We start from the raw sequence: 25,086 nt of genomic DNA, 5'->3' as shown, positions 1-25,086 counted from the left end.
TTGATCCTGCAGTTGAAAATGTACAAGCAGACTGCTTCATCCCCATGTAGCCACTTTCACACAGCATGGCCCATGGGCTATCACTTGCAAGATTAAAGCCCTAGCCTATACTGATGTTAGAATATGCACAATATTTTTCTCATTAGTGACTTTTTAACTCAAGGTCATTTGGGGAATTTTTCTATATATTTTGTATTTTGTTCCCATAAGATTTCCTACATTGCCAATTTAACTGCTTACAAGATTCTCCTGTCTCCAACTGTTTACGCTTCCCTTCCAAAACATTATCATCACCATTTACTGTAAATCAACATTTCTCAAATAGTGCTAGTGTAACCTACACACCTATTGATTGAGGGGCGATATGATAGAGGTATATAAAATCATGAATGGTGTGGAGAAAGTGAATATAGAAAAATTATTTACCTTTTCCCATAATACAAGAACTAGGGGACACCAAATGAAATTGATGGGTAGTAGGTTCAAAACTAATAAAAGGAAATTTTTCTTCACACAGCGCACAGTCAACCTGTGGAACTCCTTGCCCGAGGAGGCTGTGAAGGCCAGGACTCTATTAGGGTTTAAAAAAGAGCTTGATAAATTTTTGCAGGTTAGGTCCATAAATGGCTATTAGCCAGGGGTAAAGTATGGTGCCCTGGCCTTCAGAACAAGGGCAGGAGATGGATGGCAGGAGATAAATCACTTGATCATTGTCTTCTGTTCTCCTTCTCTGGGGCACCTGGCATTGGCCACCGTCAGCAGATGGGATGCTGGGCTGGATGGACCTTTGGTCTGACCCAGTATGGCCATTCTTATGTTCTTATGTATATGTGGTTAACTGTCCCATGTAGTAGTACCCAGACCACTTCACAGAGAAAGAATAAATGACCTCTGCAGCCTAAGATGAGAGCCAGCTGGCCTTTTGCTCAAGCTCTAGAGGCACCTGCACAAAGTTCCAGCGATCCCAGGATCAAGTCTACCTGTGGGCAGTTACACTAGTATAGCTTACAAATTCATTGTGTATTTTCTTCTTTACTATTGTAACAAAAAAGTTAATAGATTACAAAAATAAGAATGTAAAACCACCAGGGCTTAACCAGAAGATATACAGTGATCTGAAACTCAGAGTCCTACAAAAAATGGAAACTAGAGATTGAACCTCTCTACTATATCACCCTCAGGACCTGACTGGTGCCAGACAAGAGAATTTGCTGGACTATGGGAGGCCAATACTGTCTAGCAGCATTACTACCACCTCCACTGTTTACTGGGCTCTTAGAAGGCGTTTAGGGGTAAATTACAGCTAAATAACACCACAGAACACTGAGAGTCCTGACTGGCAGCTGTAAACCTCATGGGACTGCAGGGAAACTTGGCCACACGCATAATAAGTGGTCATGCGGCTAACTAAAATCATGTTGGATTATAGATGCTGCCGGACAAGAATGTTCTGGATTAGAGAGCGAGCTGGCCTTTAGCTCAAACTCTAGAGGCAACTGCACAAAGCTCCAGAGGTCCCAGGATCAAATTACAAATATTAACATAAACAAGTAAAACAAGCATTTAAGGGATATATTCAGAACAGCCAAGGCACTGAACAAGTTCAAACTAGATAGAGACCTAAAGGGTAACAAGAAAAGATTGTACAAATACCTTAGGAGCAAAAGTAAGATCAAGAAAAGGACAGGCCCACTTTTCGGAGGGGAGGAGGGGAAGAGAACAAAAAATGTAAATGGCTGAAGTGCTAAATAACCAAAAATCTTAATAGCAAATGACCATCTAACAGAGTGAATGTCATGAAAATTATGTAGGTTCAGAGGCTGACACAGGGAAAGAACAAGTTAAAAATTGCTTAAATTAGATGTCTTCAAGGCACCAGAACATGGTGAATACATCCCGGGATACTTAAGGAACTGACTGAAGATATATCTAAGACAGTAGAAATTATACTTGAAAAGTTATAGAAAACAGGAGAGATTCTAGAGAACAGAAAAACGCAAATATATTGCCAAGCTATAAAAAGGGAAATAAAGACAACCCAGTCACGTACAGACCAGTCATCTTAACTTCAGTACCCAGAAAGCTAATGAAGCAATTTGCAAACACTCTGAAGATAATATGGTGATAAGAAACAGTCATTGTTAAACCAACCTAATATTTTTAACAGGGTAACCAACCATGTGAATGGGGAAAGCAGTAGATGTGGTAGATCTTGATTTCAATAAGGCTTGAGGCTGTTTCACATGGCCTTCTCATAAACCAGCTATGGCCATATTATAATGTGGTCTTATTGTAACTAGCTGGAACACCATTTTCAGAAAAATACTATCATCGGATTATTATAAAACTGGAAAGGCATAATGAGTGCGGTCTCGCAGGGATCAGTTCTGTTCAATACCTTCATCAATTAGTCAGAAAATGGCATCAAGAGTACTGTGGCAAGGCATTTCTGAGGAAGCCTGGGGTGGCAGTAGCTGATCGGAGGAAATGGAAATAGTCATTGTTTGCCTAATCACTGACTCCATCTGCAAGCAGTGTTCCCTGTTATTTTATTTTTTCCATTAATGGATGGAATAAATGTTGTTACATGCACCAAGGCACATGTGGATGTGCACTACCTATAGAAACAAATGCTGCACACTGTAAGTGGTTGTAAAAGCTCTGCTAATAAGATGGATGGCACCTGAATCTCTCCTGAGGAGCTCCACTGCCTGCAAGCCTCATTAGGTAGGATCTTTAAGGATGGAAGGAAGTGAGTGAAAAGGGTTGGGGTGGAACTGAAGCCCAGCCCAGTCCGAGGCAGGAGCCTGCCAACATGTTGCTAACCAGGCCAGTGTTAGGCTGAGACACTGTAAACAGCCTGTAGGAGACTGGTGGTGGGGAAAGGACACAAAAAAGGAGCATGGGTGTTGCACCAACCTGGAGCATCCCTGAGTCTGTGAAAAGCGAGGTCAAGAGGCTGAATACAACCCACATGAAATGCACCCCATCACAGTTCACTTATAATTTTGTTGACAATACATAAGAACATAAGAACATAAGAACATAAGAATGGCCATACTGGGTCAGACCAAAGGTCCATCAAGCCCAGCATCCCATCTGCCGACGGTGGCCAATGCCAGGTGCCCCAGAGAAGGAGAACAGAAGACAAGTGATTTATCTCCTGCCATCCATCTCCTGCCCTTGTTATGAAGGCTAGGGCACCATACTTTATCCCTGGCTAATAGCCATTTATGGACCTGACCTGCAAAAATTTATCAAGCTCTTTTTTAAACCCTAATAGAGTCCTGGCCTTCACAGCCTCCTCGGGCAAGGAGTTCCACAGGTTGACTGTGCGCTGTGTGAAGAAAAATTTCCTTTTATTAGTTTTGAACCTACTACCCATCAATTTCATTTGGTGTCCCCTAGTTCTTGTATTATGGGAAAAGGTAAATAATTTTTCTATATTCACTTTCTCCACACCATTCATGATTTTATATACCTCTATCATATCGCCCCTCAATCGCCTCTTTTCCAAACTGAAAAGTCCCAGTCTCTCTAGCCTCTCCCCATATGGGACCCTTTCCAAGCCCCTAATCATCTTAGTCGCCCTTTTCTGAACCTTTTCTAATGCCAATATATCTTTTTTGAGGTGAGGAGACCACATCTGCACGCAGTACTCGAGATGTGGGCGTACCATAGTTTTATATAGGGGAAGTATGATATCTTTTGTCTTATTATCGATCCCTTTTTTAATAATTCCTAACATCCTATTTGCCTTACTAACTGCCGCTGCACACTGCGTGGATGTCTTCAGAGAACTATCCACTATAACTCCAAGATCCCTTTCCTGATCTGTCATACCAAGCTAGGAAGGGAATCACGGTGTTTGGCGGACAGGATTAAAATTCAAAACAATCTGGACAAAACTGGAGAAAAATCCTCAGGAATACAGGATGAAATTCAATATGGACAAATACAAAGCACTTCATTCAGGAAGGACCTACCATCTGAACATATACAAAATGGGAAATGGCTGCCTACAAACAACCGAATACTGCTGAAAGGAAGCTGGAGGTCATAATGCACCACAAGCTAAATAGGAGTCAACAATGCAACACTGATGGCAGTAAGAGAGGAGACATCATTTGGGGGTGTATTAGCAGGATTGTTATAAGAATGGTCGCCCTTTACTAATGGGTCCTCTGACTTTTATTGGGAGCTGTCCAGGTGGGAAGATCCAATGTGCTGCAATCTAGCCTAAAGAGACAACTACCAAGTAAAAGGAAAACAAATGCAAAAGCCAAAGTAGAACAAATCTAATAACTGTCAGAGTTCTAGATGACACATAAGATTCTCAAATAAACAAATTACAAAAGTTCAGATGTTTGTGAAATACAATAAACTAATTTGAACTGGCATGGAAAGTTGAAGAAATAAAGTACCACACAAGTAAGGACACACACATTCACTTGAATACTGGAATGATTTTAAAAGAAACTACACATGCACACACAGAGTGGCTAGTTTATCATTACTATCAAGACATTATGATAGGTCTTTGAACTAGGGATTTAAAAGGTTAACCAGTAAGAATTAGGATTTCCAGGTAATCAGTTGGCGAGCCAACAGCACCATGCTGGAGCAACTGTGGCTGCCTTGAGACAGCCACATGAGGGTGGCAGGCAGGACCATGTCTATGTTGGGCCAATAGGACTCTGGCCCCGGCCCTGCTGCCATCCACCATCCAAATTGGCCTGAGTGTGTGAGAACCCAGCCTGGGCTGCCATCCACCAGCCTGCCAGTTATAGGGTATAATTCTAATAATTTATCCTGTTAACTACTTTAATGGTTATTACATTGGAACCCTAAACTAGCCCATACTGGAGTATCCTTTTATTTCACCACTCTCATTTTTGTGAATCTTAGGAAAAGATCTGGTACTTTAATGTCTCTCTTCTTTCAGCTATCACAGTGTCCTCTATTTGGCCTTCCCTTCTTTAATGTACTGGCAACTCCGCACTTAAGAGTACTCTTATCTCTACCTTCCACTCTCACTAGTCACCAAATTCAAGCTCCTGATCCTAACTTCAGAAGATCTGTATAGCCTTTTGCCTAACTACCGCCCATATCATGCATTACCCTTCACCCGTGCTTTTGACTGACCCCTTGTTTCCTTTCTTGTTCTTTTTCCATGCCCAATTTGACATGGAACAGCCTTTCAAGTTATAGTCAAAGTTCTCCCTCTCCTCCAAAGGGGAAGATAAATATTTTAATAACCACCATGTTCTGTGAAGTTATCCATCTGCATTGACCAACCTCTACTTTGTATTTTTCTGTTTTATAACATTGTATTGCACTATATTGAGACTTCCATCCATGAACACTCACTGAATCAGTACACTGTACATCATCATGTACATCTTTAGCACTTCATAAATAATTCTAACAAATCATATCAAAACAAAGTTTCACAGCTAAATGGAAAGATAACAGTTACATGACAATTTTACAATATGTGCATTAGAACAGTCAATCATAAATGTAATAAATAAGGGAGAAAAGTTAAGAGGCATGCACAAAGGGAAAGAAAGGTTTTAAACAAGAGAATAAGAGGTAATGGAAAGCTATTCCAAATTAAAGTGCTGCAAATAAGGCTCACATATCATCAGCCCTAAAAAAAAAACAGTAAAAAAAAAAAAAAAAAAAAGGAAGCAGCTATACTAGATAAACAGATGGACCAGAGTAGTGTGAAAAGGTCCATAAGGTAGGCTGGAGGGTTTTTTTAGACATCACATTTTTGAAGTGAACGGGGGTGGAGGTGTTCTAACATAAGGATTATTTGGTCACTATTTTATATATATGAAAAGGTAGGCAGCAGTATGTCGCATGTATAACTGTCAAGAGTTTTGGATTTGGGGATACATCAGAGAAAGCAGCTGCAATAATACAGGGAACAAAAAGTTTTGTGGAAAGACGTTTACAGACCTTTCAAAAGTGCTATATACAGGAAATCTAATGCTAGTGGTAGGTAACTGACCAGAAGAAGCAGCAAAATCAGAAAGATTGAACTGAGACAAAGCGGCAACAGAGAATGTTCTTCCAACCCAAGAGATGCAGCTTAGTTTTTGATACATTTAACTACAAGTGAGAACGAGCCACCAGTTAATTTAATCATGACTGGACTCATTACAAGGTGCTAAAACTACCAACAAATTAAAATGGAAATATACGTTTTACAGATAAAAGCAAAGACAAGAGGATGGAGCAAAAGTTTATTTCAGAAAGGGCACCAGGCAAAAATTAATTTCACGGGACTGTACAGAAGTATCAGGGAAGTGAAGCCAGAGATAAAAACGACTAACTTGGAAGGAACCAGAGTTGTCCAGGAAAAGGAGTCTCTAAAGCATAGAAGGTTTCTTAAATGTCAGGGAGAACAGTCACTGGAGAACACACATTTCAAGCTGTCATGAAACTACCAAAAGAGAAAGGAGTGGCTGATAATGGACAACAAAAATGTACAGTGTTCAAAATGAGGTCATCGACATGCCTATTTCATATTAGATTGTCACTTCATGTAAATTTAAAATGATCTTCAGTTAAGGGCTAGAGCAAAAGCTTGTCTTTTCATCTAAAGTTTTTATGTGTAGGATTTTTAAAAAAATCACCAGGAGCAGCTATTGATCAAAGTAAATAAACAAAAGGCATGTGTGAACTGGTTCATAATTTTTGTTTTGGTTAATTTAAATTAGCTGAGTTTAAAAACATATTGGAGTCTATCAGGGACAGGACAATTAGTCTTCACAAGACCACCTTCTCAACTGGGACCATTAAAAATAGAATTTTCTTGCTGCTTAGTTACAAAAACCTAATATTGCTCATTCTATACATATTATTACAGATCAGTGGTTCCAACACTTTGGGACATGCCCTCTGTAGGGCACAGAGAAAAGTTCAGGAGGGGCCAGGCCAGCCCCAATATGGATGAAATTCCATCTAGCCCCACTCTGCCCACAGCTCTGCTCCAGCCCTTGTCCTGGCCCAAAAATACCCTATACCCCACCTGAAGCCATGTTCCTGTCCCCAACTCCTGACCACAGGGCATGGGAGGGAGATAGAAGGAGTGCAACAAAAAAGTTTGGGAACACTGGTATAGCTGTTTCCTCACTCCAGTAAATACTTACTGCAATCATAGCATGTAGAAGAATATTACTGTTTATCAATTTGTTCCACTTTCCAATATTCACATATAGGTTGAATCTCTCTGATCCAGAACTTTCTCATTCGGCAACATCCATAATCCAGCATGGTTTTAGTTAGCCGCATGACCATCTATCTTAAGTGTGGCCCAATTTCCCATGGTCCCATAAAGTTTTTTATGTGCTATTATTTAGCTCTGATTTACATCTAAATGTATTCTAAGAGCCCAGTAAGCAGTGAATGTGTTGGTAATGCTGCTAGACAATATTGACCTCCCGTGGTCTGGCAAATTCTTTCGTCCAGCACCGGTCAGGTCCCATGGGTGCTGGATTAGAAAGGTTTAACCTGTACAATATTGAGTGTAACTACTATCACTGTTTGCCCACTCCTTTATTGGCAAAGCATTTCACCTAAACAAAGCATCAAGCGTGAAAAAAGTCAAACATTTCATATGTATGCAACCTGTAAACAGGTGAGCAAAGAACATTTTAAAGTGTTCAATTGAGAACAAAAGATACTCATCTTTACAAATCTGTGCCTAAGGAGTCTTCTACTTTCTAAAAGTGTTTCTAGTGTAATTAAAAGTTCTAAAGAGTCTTAACTCTTATCCCATTAATTCATTTACAGTAGCACAGCTGCTGAACTCCAGGAGGTAGGACCAAAGCCTGAGCTCACCACTTCCCATAGCCCCAGATGGGCACGACAAAGCTCCAGTACTTCAGCCTCAGGTAGGGAGCCGTAACCTGAGCAGTGCCACCCCAGCTTCAGCCCTGAGTGACGGGACTCCAGTTTCAGTCCCAGGCCACATAAAGTTTAATGCCAGCCCTGGCAAGCCCATTAAAAAAGCACTTCAACCCACTTTGGGGTCTCGACCCACAGTATGTGACCCACTGCTCTACAGTTATGTGAGCAGACTCTGAAATCCATACTCATACCTGTAATTTTACTCAAGTCAATGGATCTACGAGTATGTTAATATAATGGCCATAGGACATATTTCAAACTTTTAAAAAAGCATTTTAATACCTATCATTTCTTGACTTTGAAACTTAACAGTACAGCGTTCAACAGATCTTGCATTTTAAAATAAGATTTCAGTAAAATGATAGCTATAACCAATTTTAAGATGCCTTTGAAAGGGAAACTTGATGAAATTGGGGATTGGTAATAGGGTATGGAAACTGACATCAAGATCTGAGTCACTGATTCAACAGCTGACCAATAGCAATAAAAAACTATTACCATTTAAGAGCTGTTCAACCAGGCTGTTGGATAAGTCCAATTCCTAAACGGCATATCTATTTCATATATAAACCACCATCAAAGTTAGCATGGTACAGGAAAGTAAGGAAGAGAACAAGGCCAAGTTATTCAAGGTCAAACTGGCTCAGATACACAGGTGAAGCAGTAAACTGAAGCACTAACTGTAAATTACCCCTTTATTTTGTGGATAAGTAGGACATTAATCTCTATGGCTGAGAAATTATTCATTTCACATTCACTAAACTCATTTTAAATACACTATATACTTTGAAGATTTGCAAGGTGGTGTATTTTAGACCACCATAGCATTGTTGGATTGCATTATCTAAGATGTCAGTCATTCTGCATGTGTCAGGAAAATGAAGTGATATTTCCAATTAACGTACCAATACAACTGGTTTACAAACAACTTTGTCATTTGAGATCAACTGAAGCTAATTTCTGAGCACAGTGCAGTAGCTTTAAAAATGCCTTTTGTAAATAACACACCAAATGGTAATCATTTCTCAGGCTGCTAATACTTGTAAAACCTCAGATAGATAATTACTTTTAAATACCAATAGTTTTTTGGTGAAAAAACAAGCCAGCTTTACTTTGTACTTGTGGTCCAAACATATTTTTGTTGTTGTTGTGAATAGTTTCATGCAGACATAAACTCATGAACATCTAGTTCTATATAATCAGACAGACAGTCACATTCCTCATTCACTTCAACAATGAATGAAACTGTGTTACCATTAACATCGGTATTTTTAGTCATCTATAAGATTAAGAACAACAAAATAATGGAGACAGTACTGCTAGTCACCAACATACAAGAGATCTCTCTAACTGGTAAATTACAGAATTACTTAGAACTTTACTCACATTTCTTCTTAGGATTTATTCACCACTTTCACATATTGCCAGCAAATTTTATCTGTGTACCACCAATATTAAGATGTTTTCCTCCCACTCACCCCCAGGGCAGCTGATAGCCTCTGAGGGACCCTGAGCAAAGAGGGAGGGGCAGCTGTGCTCTCAGAAGGCACAGAGCTGAGGACAGCCAAACCTCAGGGCCACCCAATCATACAACATTACCACACCCCACTCTTAGTTCTGCAGGGAGTGCACAGTGCAGGGCTCTGACAGCAATTTGAAGGGCCCGGGTCTCCGTACATTGCTGCTGCTACTGCATCCAGAGCCCTGTACCCCTTTGAATCACCAGGTCCTGTGGCAACTGCACTCTTTGTCCCCGCTCCACAGGCCTGCTCCCCACCCCTGAAAAAGTACATTCACAACAGCATTAAAGTAAGAGGGAAAGTGGACAAGAAAATTTCTTTTACTGGACAAAACTTCTGAGGGGAGACAGGCTCCTTGTAAGTTCAGTAAGTTGTCTATCTTGAGGCCTAGGAGTTTCCAAAAGAGTTCCATGTAAGTTTAGTAGCTTGTCTTTCTATCACACAGTTTTGTCAAATAAAAGATATTATCTTGCCCATCTTGACTCTCTAATATCTTGACAGAACAACACAACATAGCGGTAATAAGTTGTTTTATTTACAGTTTCAAAGTACCATTGACTAAAGAGTTAATTTGAGATATCAAGGAGTAATTCCAGCATTAGACAAACTCAACAGAACCAATTCAGAGTAACACTAGAAAGCTGAAGCCAAGGTGGAAAACAAACACTAGCATTCCCTACACAGGACTAAGCTTGTCAGAGGAATGCCCCACATGCCTACAACCTATTTTAATTCTTGCCTTTTTATTGAGATCTAAAACAATCCAATTAACATTTTTGTATGTAGTAAGGGAGCCATATATACAAAGTTTATAACTGAACTCCAAGAATACCCTTGCTCCCTTTGTTTGTTGTTGACAAACCAAGGATCTAAATTAAGCCTTGCTATTATGAAGTAATGCATTTATATAAATTTTGCTATGAATTAAGTAGTATACTTTTGTTGTAACTGGACAGCCCTCATTTCTGATTTTTATTTTCGTCTGAAATGTATTTTCTCAATGCAAATGAAACAGTATTGAAGCCCTGAAGTTGCTTGTTTATCCCTTGAACATTTACGTGGATGTTACAGACTGTAGCCTGGAAGACAAAAGCGTGTGTTGAACAATTCTAAGGAATTAAGAAAATTCTGCAGGAGGAGGATTTTTGTTTTAACATTTCCATTTTCTGTGCTCACTTAATCAAAATATTTAGTCATCATTATCATACAAAGATACTCTTCATTTAACAAAAATACTTCCAAACAATTTCAGTAAGAAAAATTATATTTTATTGATACTAAATTTTGAATAAGGATGTTGTGTCTAAAAACTTAGATTCTATTAATTCTAAGATTTGTCAGTATATATAATAGTTTAGCTATCTGAATAGGCTCTGCTACATAGAGTATTTTGGATCCATAGTTCTCTCGTGTTTACTATGTTTTAATTAACGTATGAAATTGACAAGTACCACTTTTTAAAAGGAAAATATTACCATTTCCACAATTACTAAAAAGTCTAGACTGAATAAATAGCAATTAGAAAACATGGATTTATAGGTGGAAGATAGGACATCAAGGCCATGTCTACACTAGCCAAAAACTTCGAAATGGCCATGCAAATGGCCATTTCGAAGTTTACTAATAAAGCGCTGAAATACATATTCAGCGCCTCATTAGCATGCTGGCTGCCGCGGCACTTCGAAATTGACACGGCTCGCCGCTGCACGGCTCGTCCAGACAGGGCTCCTTTTCGAAAGGACCCCGGCTCCTTCCAAGTCCCCTTATTCCTATGAGTAGATGGGAATAAGGGGACTTGGAAGTAGCCGGGGTCCTTCTGAAAAGGAGCCGTGCAGCGGCGAGCCGCGTCAATTTCGAAGTGCCGCGGCAGCCTGCATGCTAATGAGGCGCTGAATATGTACTTCAGCGCTTCATTAGTAAACTTCGAAATGGCCATTTGCATGGCCATTTCGAAGTTTTTGGCTAGTGTAGACGTAGCCCAAGTTAAAATTATAGACTATTCCCAGTTATGCCAGGTACTTCCTGCACATCTGTGCAGGTCATTTTTTTTTTTTTTCTTTGTACCTTGATTTCTGGTCTGTTAAATCCAAATAATATCTCCCTTGAAATGGTATTGCAAGGCTTAGTTCATGGTTAAACAATGCATTTGTAAGCATCAGGAGGAGAATACAGTTATAAATATCCAGTGGGGATTTGTCAAGAACAAGTCATACCAAATCAAACTAATTTCCTTCTCTGAAATGGTTGCTGACCTGTTTGGGAGAAAAGCAGTAAAGGTTATATATATCTCAATTTTGGCTTTTGGCACAGTCCCACATAACATTCTCATAAGCAACCTATGGAAATGTGATCTTGATGAATTCACTGTAACACAGGTATCACAGTTCAGGGCAACTGTACTTCTGCTCTCCCCCTATGCTCCAGTAACCATATGGTGAATTCCCCAGTAACTCAAACTGCCTCAGCAGGCTTCTTTTGCCTTTTCCTGAGAGGTTCTAAATAACATTATTGCCCACAGGTACAAATTACCATACAGCTCTTCCTAATCAAGCACTTATTCTTAAGGTGAAAACATTATCACAGAACCAAGTTAAAAGCAATACAAGAACCTGCATCCATGCAACTAAGCTTATGAGAGATCACCCTCTCCCCCACAACTCTAACAAGGGGTCTGACAAGTGATTAGTCCTTCAAACCCAGTCAATAAGGTATTTTCCCCTACGTTCACAAGCAGGTAATAGAGAGATAGCTGTGTTAGTCTATATACTATCAAAACAATAACGCAGTCCAGGAGCACTTTAAAGACTACAAAATAATTTATTAGGTGATGAGCTTTCGTGGGACAGACCCACTTCTTCAGACCATAGCCATATCAGAACAGACTCAATATTTAAGGCACAGAGAACCAAAAATAGTAATCAAGGTTGACAAATAAGAAAAATGTAAAAAATGTTTTGTTTCAATAAGCTGGTAACAGTTTTTACAAGCATACACAATAATCTGAGAATCACTCCTTCATATAGTTTGGGGTTTTGATCTGCAGATGCATGAGAAGGAATCAGCCAACAGTTGCCTCCTTAAGGTAAAATTCAAAGGTTGAAACTTCAGATAACTTTAGGAGGTAATTTGCATGCACCCCACTCCCACATTTTCCTAGGAGTCCCACTTAAACTTTCTGTAGCACTCATTATTTAAAATAGTCCTTGGAGGTCCATAACACTGCATGTCACTTACAAAATTCACATAAGACCCCACAAGAATACATGCAATTTGCATTTTTAATATAATGGACTCCAAAGCTATTTAAACTGATTTCAGCAAGGTTTGTCCAGGGTACCACATGCATTGCCATATTTTGCATAGTGGTTGCAAAACTAGTGGAAAGATCATAGGCCAAAAGTAGTTCTTGATTGTTTGCTGTGTCTAGTGAGCACCTCTAGTGGTTCTATCCTAGTATGGTACTATTCAATATTTTCACTGATGGCTTAGATAATGGAGTAGAAAGTAGGCTTATGAAATTTGCAGATGATACCAAGCTCAGAAGGATTTCTGCCACTTTAGAAGCCAGTATTAAAATTAAAAATTACCCTGGAAAATGTGAGAATGTCTGGAATCAAACAAGATACAATTCAATATAGATAAATGAAAAGTACTACACAGTACACCCTCGACTTATGTGAGGGTTCTATTCCCAGGAACCCTCGTGCAACCCAAATTTCACGAAAGTTGGGAGCAGCTTTTTCCCTGGCAGAACGCAGGTTCTGCAGCTGGGGAAGCAGCAGGAGCACCTGGACCTCCTTTTGAAAGGTAGAGTCCTGGGGTTGGGGGGACAGTTGGGGAGGGTTAAGACTGGAGGTGGGTTGGGGCTGAGGGATGGGGGCAGGGGTGTTACTCCTGGAGTGGGCTAGGGCTGCAGAGGGGCAGAGAAGGTGGAGTTGAGCCAGAGCCATGCACGGGGATGGCAATCCAGAGCCCTGCTCGGGTGGTGAGCTGGGCCACAGGGGGTTTGAACTGGGCCAGGAGGATGGAACTGGAGCCATGCACTGGGGGTTTGAACCAGGGCAGGGGGGTTCAGGCAGAGCCGCACGTGAGGTAGGGTGACCATATCTCCCTGTCCCAAACACAGGACAGGGAGATATGGGAAGGGTGGCTCCTCCTGACTTCACCAAGCCCCAGGGAGCTGGCACTCCCCCTCCACCAGTCCCAGGAAAAGCGGCAGCTGTGGGCACACCCAGCCCCAGCCCCAACCCCAGCCCCCAAGGGCCTAAATAAGGGACAATTCATCCCTTTTAAAAAATAAGTAGGGATGCCTTTTGGGTGTCCCAAATATGGGAGTGTCCCACCCAATACAGGACAGTTGGTCACCAGAGTGTGAGGCGTGGTGTGTGGTGAGTGGGGCTGGTGAGGAAGGGGCTGAGCTGGGGCTGTAGGCTGGGGGAGCGGGATTTTGAGTTGCACTTAACTCACATTAAGCGCAACTTGCAATCATGCATTGCGAGGGTTTACTGTACTTAGGAAGGGAAAACCAAATGTATAAATACAAAATGGAGAATCACTGACTAGTCAGCAGGTCTGTTGAAAAGGATTCAGCAGATACAGTGGATCGCAAAATGAATCGAAGTCAACAGTGATGCAGCGGAGAAACAGGTTAGCCTTCTGGGATGTATTGACAGGAGTGTCACATTCAAGACATGGGAGAAAATAATCATTATCTATTTAGCAAGTGCAAGGCCTCAGTTGGAGCACTGTGTTCAGTTCTGGGCACCACACTTTCAGAAAGATGTGGACCAATTGGAATGTCCACATGAAAACAACAAAAATGCTTAAAAGATTTTTTAAGCTGTCCTATGAGAAAAAGATTTTAAAATGGGCACATTAAATCTTGCAAGACTGAGTAAGGACATAATCTTTAGATATAAGAGAATATGAATAAATTTTTCTCCATGTCCACAGAGGGAAGACAAGGTAATCATCTTAAACTCTAGCCAGGGCAATTTAGATTACATATTAAGAAAAGTTTTTTTTATCTCTCAGGAGAGAAACACTGGGCTAGGCTTCCAAGGATAGTTATGGAATACTCATCACTGGAGGTTTAGGAGACCAAGTTAGAAGAATGCTTGTCAGATTGTCTATATCAGTGGTTCCCAAACTTTTTGAGACAGTGACCCATTTTGACAGTTTAGTAAGACTTTGGCTGCATCTACACTAGGAGATAAAATCAAATTTATTAATACTGATTTCGTAACTCTGGAATGTATAAATTCTATTTTGGCTAGCCTCACCTCTCCACGTGCTCCTCACAAAGTCAACTTACTGCTGCCACACTCAATCCGCAAACACGACTGTTGCTGTAATGCATTGTGGAAATCTATTTGGAAGGAAGGAAAAGTAGGGCATCCACAGAGAGGCAAAGTTAATAGAACTCTCTTTCTTCTGTAACTGAATTATCAAGGATTTCACAAAAATCAGCAAGTGTGTTTCTTCTCAACTGGCCATTCACTGACTGTCTCCGCTCCCGTGATCTCATCTGATCCCTAAAAATAATACAGGGACCCTGAAAAGCTTGAAAGAGTTGCTGAGGGGAGGGCATTTGGCTTTCCAGTGCACTATTTGGCTTCTATGCACAGTCTGAATTCTCAACTGACCTAGATAAACTTGATCTTGCCTCAGGAGGAGGCGACTGGACTAGATAACCTCTTGGGGTCCGTTCCAACCATATACTTCCATGATTGTATATGTGCTAATAAAGCACCTTGAAATCCTCAAATGGAAGGAGCTATTGCAAATGAAAGACATTGTTATTTTTAAATGGTGAAATGATGAGTAATTTGAGATGGTATACCTTCCCATCACAAACTTCTCCCATAGTGGTCTTTTATTTTTTTTTTCCCCCCTAAAACACAACCTCTGGAAACTTTGACAGCTGTTCTAAATAAATGTCCAATTAGCAATTCAAATAAGCCTCTACGAGCATGTCTACACTGCAATGTAAAGGAGAACTTGGGCTTGTGGACAGTGTTTCCATGCCCTTGCTCAAGCATCCACACAACACTGCAAACATAGGCTAACAATTGTGAGACCCAGGGCTCACAGTTATGCTAACATTTCCATATTGCATTACACAGATCTTCTGACTCAATTCTATAGTTTGAGTTATACCTGCACTGCAAAATTACAGGGCTTGAATCTGAGCCACAGTGGTATTTGCAGAGTCCTAAGAACTGGGACTGAGTGCTTGCTGACCCAGATCAAATTAATGTTAACTAATGTAAAAGAAGGGGTTGACCTCAACCTGAGTCAGGCTATGTCTACATTACAGGGGTTTGTTGACATAATTTTTTGTCGGAAGACATCTTCCAACAAAACTTCTGATGACAGATCATGGCCAAACTGACAAGCGGATTGCTCCTGTTGACAGAGTGGCTTGATTGCCAGGCCGCTCTCTTGGCAAAACAGCCTACCTGAAGCACAGCAGACAGGGCTGCCTGCTGCCCCACAAGCCCTGTCTGTTGACAGGGGGCCCCTCTGGAACATCCAAACTAGCTCTCTGTCAACAGATCTCTGTTGACAGAGGCATTATCCCTTGTGGAGAGCTGGGTACAGTTGTTGACCAAAGTGCTGCATTCTTTCGACTTACTGAATGCCTTGAGAACCTGGACACTCTGAGGGTTCTGTTGCCAACCAAACTCTCTAGTGTGGACACAGTCCCTGAGTCCAGACTTAATGCACAGTGTTGACAGACCCTAAAATTCTAGAACTCTGCCTGCTCAAGCCACTGTCCTGCAGGAAAAAAAAAACAATGGAAACTCTTTTGTTAACATTCACTGTGAAAGTTACCAGAAAAGGAACCAGTCAGAGACAGGTGAGAGAGATAGCTCAGTGGTTTGAGCATTAGCCTACTAAACCCAGGGTTGTGAGCTCCATCCTTGAGGAGGCCACTGAGGGGGTCTGGTGCAAATAGATTTGGGGGTTGGGGGTGAATCTGGCATGGTGCTTGGCCCTACTAAGAGGGCAGGGGAGTGAACTCCTACAGTCCCTTCCAGGTCTATACATATCTCCATGTATCAGGGGGAGGGATAGCTCAGTGGTTTGAGCATTGGCCTGCTAAATCCAGGGTTGTAAATTCAATCCTTGAGGAGGCTATTTAGTGGTTGGGGCAAATAGATGCCAGGAATGGTGCTTGGCCCTGCCAACAGGGCAGGGAACTGGACTAGATGACCTCTCAAGGTCCCTTCCAGCTCTAGGAGATGGGTATCTCCAATTATTTATTGGGAAATAAATTTCCAGAGATGCCTATCCTTTATTAAGAATCCTCTGCCTCCAGGTCTCTATTATTCAAGTAGGATTACTGTTCAGAAGAGTTTCAATGGTAATCTCAACTATTTTAGCACAGCTAAAAAAAAGCAGTCTCTGAGAAAGCCAGAGCACATGCCATGTAGAATTTTAGCAATGACTTGACTTCCACCAAGAAAAAAGTAGGTACTGAAGTCTGAGAGCAGCATGTAGCATGCTTCAGAGAGAAGTGCTGGCATAGAAGTATCTGAAGAATTTTCAAGGGTACCCTATGTAGACAGCATTTCAACTAATTTTTTATAACAGAGCTGAAATTTTCTTTTTCTAACTAGACTCTTTTGTAGATGGAAAAAATTAGCTTACTTTGTACTTGGAGCTTCGAAACGCCTCCAACCCACCCACTCCACTTCATGCATTAACAAAAATAGCCGGTTTTACTGCCATACCACACTGGCAGTGCAGATAAATACACCGTTGCTCCACTGGTAGACTCTGCCATACCAGCTCAAAAGCCTGTAAAGCTCTCTCACGACATAGTGTATCTTCACTAAATTGTACAGTCAATGTAGTGAACAGATACAGTAACAGTGACTTGTTAACCATAAAGAGTTATGGAAATCAATACTCTTGATACCTTACTGTTAGAATTATACAGCACTCATGTACTTATTTTTAGTATTTACGTAACATTTTTCTTGGAGTTTCAAAAAAATAGTTATTCTAGTTTAAAACTAAGGTGAAAATATTTAATAGTTATCAAAACAAATTTTGATTATTTCAGTTAACCTGAGATAAAATATGATTCTTGTACGATATGCGATACTAACAGCATTGTAATAGGCATTGTTCTTACTCTAAGGTCAAACAAAAGCCTTGTCTCAAAATAGGAAATTCTTCAAATCAATATTTTTAAAACCTTGAAGAATTAGCAGTTAGCCTTGCCAAAATGAGTAAAATGCAAACAAACATAGGGAGAAGTAAATGTGATTTAAAAAAAAATCTGTTCAATTTTAATATAAAGGATTTAAGCGTATTTTCTAAAATAAGGTGAATATGCTGAATATGGGACACGTGGTAAAACTACTCATATTCAAGTAAGTTCAATGCCAATCAATCATAACTATGTTGTACCAACATTCAAATTAATATCAAGTTGACTGAGCCCCTTTTTAAAAAGAAATACTGAGTAGCTTGGGTCTTTTTATTTACCTTATCTTTGAAGCTTGCACGGTCAGAGGTGACACACACATTCCTTTACACTTCTCTCAGCAGAGACTGTGAGTGACCAACTGACCTAACCCAACCTTCACTACCAGGTGCTCTTCACCTTCCATGCTTGGCTGGGCCCCTGTGACAGATCCACCTCTCCTGGTACTTGGCACTGTGTCTTCTCCAGGCAACTTGTGGAGACACTCAGGTTCACAGCCCCCTTCACCCAAGATTTCTGTGAGAGTTCACACCAAAAGAGGGCTAGTAACAGCTTTTCAGCACTGTGCCAGAGGGAAGGGACGGAAGCTGCTTCCAACTACAGGGAATGGGAGTGGGAGGTAGGGATGACTTGGCCTGTGTCTGTGCAGAGATCATGTCTTTCCTTCTCCAACCCCACTCCCCTATGGCTAGAAGCAGCGTATCCCTTCCTGTCCACAGAATGGTACTTGTAACACCTTCAAGCTGCAGCTGGCCACTGACATAAGCCAGCCACTTCCTGTGCCCTGACTACAGCGAGGGCAAGAAGGGGTTGATCCCTAAGGCTCCACTGTAAACCAGGCCTCAGGAATCCAGACTGCAGTTGCTTCACAAAACCTGAAGTGAGTCTGTGCTCACGAAAGTTCATGCGCAAAACTTTTCTGTTAGTCTATAAGGTGCTACAGGACCCTTCGTTGCTGGCCAAAGAGGTGGCTCAGCAGAGGAGGATGCCCAATGGATAGAGCAGCCTCACATTGCCTAGGGCAGGGCAGCATGGGAAAAGTGTGCTAAGCACCTACCTGTGGAGCTGCTGTTTGTGCACAGATCCTGCAGGCTCCACAAGCTGGAAATAGCTTCCCCCCCCCAACTCTTAAGTGGTTTGAGCGCTGGCCTGCTAAACCCAGAGTTGTGAGCTCAGTCCTTGAGGGGGCCATATAGGGATCGGGGCAAATAGATTAAAAACAAAAGGATGGTGCTTGGTCCTTCCAAGAGGGCAGGAGACTGCACTCGACTACCTCCTGAGGTCCCTTCCACTTCTATGAGATGAAAACAAAAAAGCAGTCTAGTAGCACTTTAAAGACTAACAAAATAATTTATTAGGTGACGAGCTTTCATGGGACAGACCCACTTCTTCAGATCATAGCCATACCAGAACAGACTCAATATTTAATGCACAGAGAACGAAAAATAGTAATCAAGGTTGACAAATCAGAAATATATTATCAAGGTGAGCAAATCAGAGAGTAGAGGGGCAGAAGGTGGAGGGGGAAGTCAAGAATTAGATTAAGCCAAGTATGCAAAAGAGCCCCTATAATGACCTAAAAAATTCCCATCCCGGTTCAAACCATGTGTTAATATGTCAAATTTGAATATAAAAGAAAAATTCAGCAGCCTCTCTTTCCAATCTGTTGTGAAAATTCCTCTTCAGTAAAACATAGACTTTCAGGTCATTAACAGAATGGCCCACTCCATTAAAATGCAGGCTAGCGGTTTGTGGATCAGGAGTGTTTTTATGTCTGTTTTGTGCCCATTAATTCTTTGCTTAAGAGGCTGGGTCTCCACAAGACCCTTCCCTTCAGAAGGGGCATGATAATGAGCAGGTTCAAAAGATGATAATGAGGCACTTCCAAGAATATGCAGTGCCTCATTAGCATAATGGCAGCCGCGGCAATTGGAAAGTGCAGCTTTTTGAATCACGTGCCGCCTGTGGAGACAGGGACCTTCTGAAAGGCCCCCCCCAGTTTCTGAAAGCCCCTTCTTCCTAACACCATATAGGAAGAAGGGGCTTTTGAAAACAGGGGGTGTCTTTTCAGAAGGTCCCTGTCTCCACGGGCAGCACGCAATTCGAAAAGCCGCACTTTTGAATCGCCGCAGGTGCCATTATGCTAATGAGGTGCTGCATATTCATGACAGCGCCTCGTTAGCATCTTTTGAACCCACTCATTAACATGCCCCTTCTGAAAGGAAGGGGCTCGTGTAGACACAGGGAGAGAGTTTGAAGTCTGTCCAATATTGGACTTCAAACTCTCTTAGACAAAGAATTAATGGGCACAAAACAGACATAAAAACGCTCCTGATCCACAAACCGCTCAGCCTGCATTTTAATGGAGTGGGCCATTCTGTTAATGACCTGAAGCTTTGCATGTTACTGAAGAGGAATTTTCACAACAGATTGGAGAGGCTGCTGAACTCTCTTTTATATTCAAATTCAACACATTAACACGTGATTTGAACTGGAATGGGAATTTTTTAGGTCATTATAAGGGCTCTTTTGCATACTTGGCTTAACCTAATTCTTGACTTCCCCCCCGCCTCTAATTTGCTCACCTTGATAGTATTTTTCTGATTTGTCAACCTTGATTACTAGTTTTGGTTCTCTGTGCTTTAGATATTGAGTCTGTTCTGGTATGACTATGATCTGAAGAAGTGTGTCTGTCCCACGAAACCTCATCACCGAATAAATTATTTTGTTAGTCTTTAAAGTGCTATTGGACTGCTTTTTTGATTTCATAGTATACAGACGAGCATGGCTTTCTCTCTGTTACTATTCTATGAGATGTGTATCTCACAGAAGATTTCCCATGCCAGCACTATGTGGGGCTTTAGCACATGCAGGACTTGGCTCCTCCTGGCCAACTCCTTGGGCCAAAGGGTCCTCAGCTTTCATTGGGTACGAGCCCAGCCAGAAGCAATAGGGGAATGAAAGAGATCTGGACATCATTAAAACCACCAGTACTGATGGTGGGGAGTGGGACTGGACAGAAAATATGGGAGTATTTGCGCATTTTTTAAGAAAAAGTAGACACAGCTGCAGGAGGGCTTAAATATGGGACTGCCGCTTTAAAAACAGGACATCTGGTTGCCTTATTCCAGAAAGTCCTAAACATAAAAGCCGTTTCTACACAGGCCACTTTCTTTGAAAGTGGCATGGTAATACAAACAGCCTGAAATATGATAATGAGGCATGGATGCAAATTCCCCATGCCTCATTAGCATACGGTCATGTGATTTGGAGTCCAGAAGACCATTCTTCTGGACTCCAAACCGCCGTTTAGAAGAGCGGCCCCCAGGGGGTCTTCCGGAATGAAGTTCTTCTTCCGGAGGCCCCTTCTTCCCAAAAATTTCCTCCTCTCTGTTTAATAGCTACTATGATTAAAAGTCCCAAATTATTTTAAGCCATAAAATGGCTAAATTATAATAGTAGAAAAATCATAAGTTTATTATTAAAATATAGTTGCCTTGAGCAGAAGCATAAAGCACCTCTGTCGCATGCATTAAAGTTGAAAATTAGACTTCTTTGCTATCAAGGTAACATGCGCATTGAATCTTTTTTAAAAATTGCAATTTGTTTCGTTTTTTAGGCAAATCCAAAATTAATTTAGCATTCCCTAATGTAAATCAGATTATGTTTAATTCCGCAGGTAAAAAAACTGAAATGTTTCACACAATCAATTAGGAGAAGAGGGATTTACAGACTTTGGCTACTCCATAATCAAGCACGATAGCTAAGAGACCATTAGTATGAAGCATATTATAGAACTTCAGCGTTCACTTTCAGCATAAGCTGCAGGTATTCAGCAGCTCTTAATTTTTTTTTTTTATTTTTCCATCAGGCTAGTATCTTTAGCATCACAGTATCTAGGAACCCAAATCATGGAGCAGGACTGCACTAGGCCAGGCACTGTACAAACACAGATCGAAAACACAGTAACTTATTTGAAAATGTTGGCCTAAGTTACTACATCACCTAACGGCTTAGGTCCTTCGAGTCTCCAGGGAAAGCTTTCACTTGCCAGTGCTGAGCAGACATACTGATTTTTTACCAAATCCTATTCTATATCATATTCACTCACAATCTGATCTGTGGAACATCAAAGTTTTCATAAAGAAAAGATTGAACTTTCACATGTATAATGGACAGAAGTTAATTTTGCAAATGTGAATGTAGACTATATGGTACTGTCTTTCCTAATCCACATAGAATTCTATTGCTCCTAACCTTGCTTACACCTCTTCCCTTAGCAGCCGCTGGAAGAAATTTACTGATTCTTGTCAGTTTCGCTACAGCAGTTTCCTGCTACTGCTTGGGAAAGCTACCTGCCGCATCAACCAGAGGCAATGGAGCTATGCAGACTGGAGAAGGCGGATCCAAACCCAGAGGCTGGAGAAGTAGTTAAGCAGCAGCACCACCCACACATCCTCCACACAGAAGGCAGGAACCAGGAATGAAAAGGGTGGCGCAGCCCCTTCCCCTCCCGCCTGTAACAGGCTCGGAAGGGCAGGTTACAAGCGCGAGCCGTAAGAGTCCCACTCGGAACATACTTCCCCCTTGCAGCCGTCCAGGGACCGAAAAGGGTGGGGGCAAAGGAAATTCCTATTTAATTGCACATCCAATAGCCAGAGAATGACATGAAAGATGGAGTCTTAGAGCAGAGTCAAGGGGCCGGGATCCCAATGCCTTTCCCCTCGGCTGAAACCCCGGGGAGTATGATTTTCTCTCCGGGGGGGGCTCCGCCTGGACCTCCCCCCGGCCCCGCCACCTCTCTCTTAGCCTAGGAGCAACTGGTGCATCGCCCCCCGGCAGCCTGGGCGCGGGAGACGCCTGAGCAGAGGGAAGCCACTAACCCACGCGGGGTGCTTCCGCCAGCCCAGACCCGGCCCGGGCAGCCAGACGCGGGCGTGCCAGGAATCAGGACACCCCTCCCCCCAACGGCACCAATTACCTCAGGGGCGACCGGGAGCCCGACCCAGCGGCGCCCAGCGCGGATGGCAGCGCGGGGGCCGATCGCAGCCCACCCCCGGGGGAACCAGCCGCCCCCGCACCGGCCCCGCGGCCCCGCCACTCACCCAGCTCCCGCGGCTGCTCGGTGCGGCTCCGCCGCTGTTTTCGTTACACCCGGCAGCGCTCGCCACCGCCAGCCAGCTCCGCTCTCAGCCTAGCACGCTGCCCACCCCGCCTCGCGCCCGAGGACTACATTGACACCGGCCCCCACCAATGGCAGAAGCAGAACGCGGGACAGCGAGCCACGCCCTCCCACCCAGCCACCACTTGCAGCGGGGTAGTCCCCCGACTGGGCGGGGCGAAGGGCCCTTTCCCACCCGTCCGCTCTCTCCTGCCCCGCCCACCGCGCGGCCAAGCTCGGTTGACTCTACAGCTCCAGAGCAACCGGAGCCGGGGTGCGAGCGGCGGGCTGACAGCTGGAGCGTCCGAGCCGGAGCGCGAAGGGGAGGAGCAGCAGCGGCGGTCGTGAAAGGGAGGAGGCGGCCGCCGCAGCAGCAGCGCGGGGACGGGTCCTGGTAGCGCGGTGGGGGGAGCAGCAGCTGTCAGGAGCATGCGGCATCCCTGGGACACAGGCCGGTGGGAGGCGGCGGGCGAGGGTCTGGCCTCGGGCGGGCGGCCGAGGGGGTTTGCGCACGAGTGCTTCCTGGTGGCTGGCTGGCAGCTGCTCGCGTGGTGCACGAGCCCTCTCTGCGGGCGGTGCAGTTTGGCCGGGCTTTCATCTCAGCCCGCTCTCCGTGCACCGCATTTTATTTTCTGGAGAACAATTACACGCCTAACACACCCACGACGAATATGGGGTGAAGGACAAGAAGAGAGGTTGGGGGCTGAGATGGGGATTAGGAGAGCTTCTTCCCCTTGCTCTGGATTTGCAGGACAGTCTGTGGGTCAGGTCACCCTCTTTTCCTCTGTTCAACCGTCAGATGAGCCAAACGAAGGGAAATGACCTAAAAAGCCACTGATGTCAATCCACTAGCATGAAAAATCATGAAAAAATATCATGAGCTGGCGTAAAAATTACGAGATTTTTAAAAATAACAACCTTTTCAGCCTTTTTATTTGTCTTGTGCATTTTGACTCGCATTTTCCAGCTTTTCTCTGCAAACCATGTGGCTAGAAGTGTAGTTTTAAAGATTGAAGCTTGAGAAATGCACAAATTCACATGATGCCGAGAGTCAGGGCTGTCAAAAATTGTAACGTATTACAAGAATAATGGTAAAATTGCAAATGCTAACAACATGTACTCTCCTGTAGATGCAACATGGAGGAGCTGCTTGGCAGGTGTTATTTAGTTTGAGTTCCCTTTCTGATATTATATCTTTTAATGATATTTACCTAAATGAAAGATACCAATGGAGATCATCAGTCATAAATCTTGAGACTGAAATATGTTTGTGGATTCAGCATGGCTGATACAGGGAAATTCATCTAGTTTTTGTGGAGTTGCTTAACAGCAGTGTACAAACACTGAAAAAAAGGGAATTGCTCAGATACAGTAGAGGTAGAGGCCTTATAAATATCTAGATGATCCAGTCAATAAAAACCCTTCAAGAGCAAGGGAATCCCCTATCCAGCAGCATGAGCCACTGTTCAACTCTGGATGTAACCCTCGTCACACATACACCTCTACCCTGCATCATATAGTATATTGTAGTATCAGAGAGAGATCACAGTATCCATAGGCATGAACTGAAATTCAAGCAAAACCATGAAACTGGTTTCCAGAGATTGGTACACGTGCAGCAGCACCTGCTATCTGGACTAAATTTGTGTATATTTATAAAACCTTTATTATCACTCTGTCTCTACAGATTCCAGGAGACAGGACACTTCTGCCACCGCTGAAAATGGTGATAAATGAATGTGATGTGCATTAATTATTAAGAGAACTAAATGAGGTTCCTGTGACATATGCTTCTAATTAAGACATATTTGGTCTCATTGTGTTTCATTTTCTGTTTAATAGTAGACCTGATTATAAGTGGCAGTGGCACAGTTACTATGAGTTCCTGTAAATGACCATGGACGCAGCTAGGCCAAAACCAGAGTGAAGAACTTGTCATTTGTTGTGGTGGTTAGTTATCTACATAATAATTTCTATTTTTAGAATCAGATGTTTCTGAAAGGAAACTGAATGTTCAAGCTTCTAGGTAAAGATCAAATATGATTACAGTAAACATTGCCAAGGTCACCTCTGATCTTGCAATGAACTCTGCGTTCACACACCTCTTACAAAGACCAATAGGGTGGAGAGAGTATTTTGCACAAAACTGATTCAGGATCCAGGCCGTGGCTTGTTTTGTATTGTTGAGGATGTTTCTGATTACAAAGTAAAATGAAACTTTAATGTCATTTTGAGTATTGCCTAGAAAGGGTGATAAAGAT

At 42.5% G+C, this 25,086-nt stretch overlaps 1 protein-coding gene across 1 annotated transcript in view; it reads right to left on the bottom strand.

Annotated features, from left to right (window-relative positions):
- Nucleotides 1–22,838, bottom strand: part of CDKL5 (cyclin dependent kinase like 5) — a 238,763-nt gene extending 215,925 nt beyond the window's left edge. Inside the window, exon 1 of the mRNA XM_074993895.1 lies at nucleotides 22,770–22,838. The gene's annotated coding sequence lies outside the window, so the exon portion shown is untranslated. The remainder of the gene's footprint in view (nucleotides 1–22,769) is intronic.
- Nucleotides 22,839–25,086: the final 2,248 nt, after the last annotated feature.

The sequence above is a fragment of the Carettochelys insculpta genome, chromosome 1 (assembly GCF_033958435.1).
Source record: "Carettochelys insculpta isolate YL-2023 chromosome 1, ASM3395843v1, whole genome shotgun sequence".
Lineage (NCBI taxonomy): Eukaryota > Metazoa > Chordata > Testudines > Carettochelyidae > Carettochelys > Carettochelys insculpta.
Note: the sequence above shows the minus strand (reverse complement) of the source record. Positions and strands in the feature narration are given on the sequence as shown.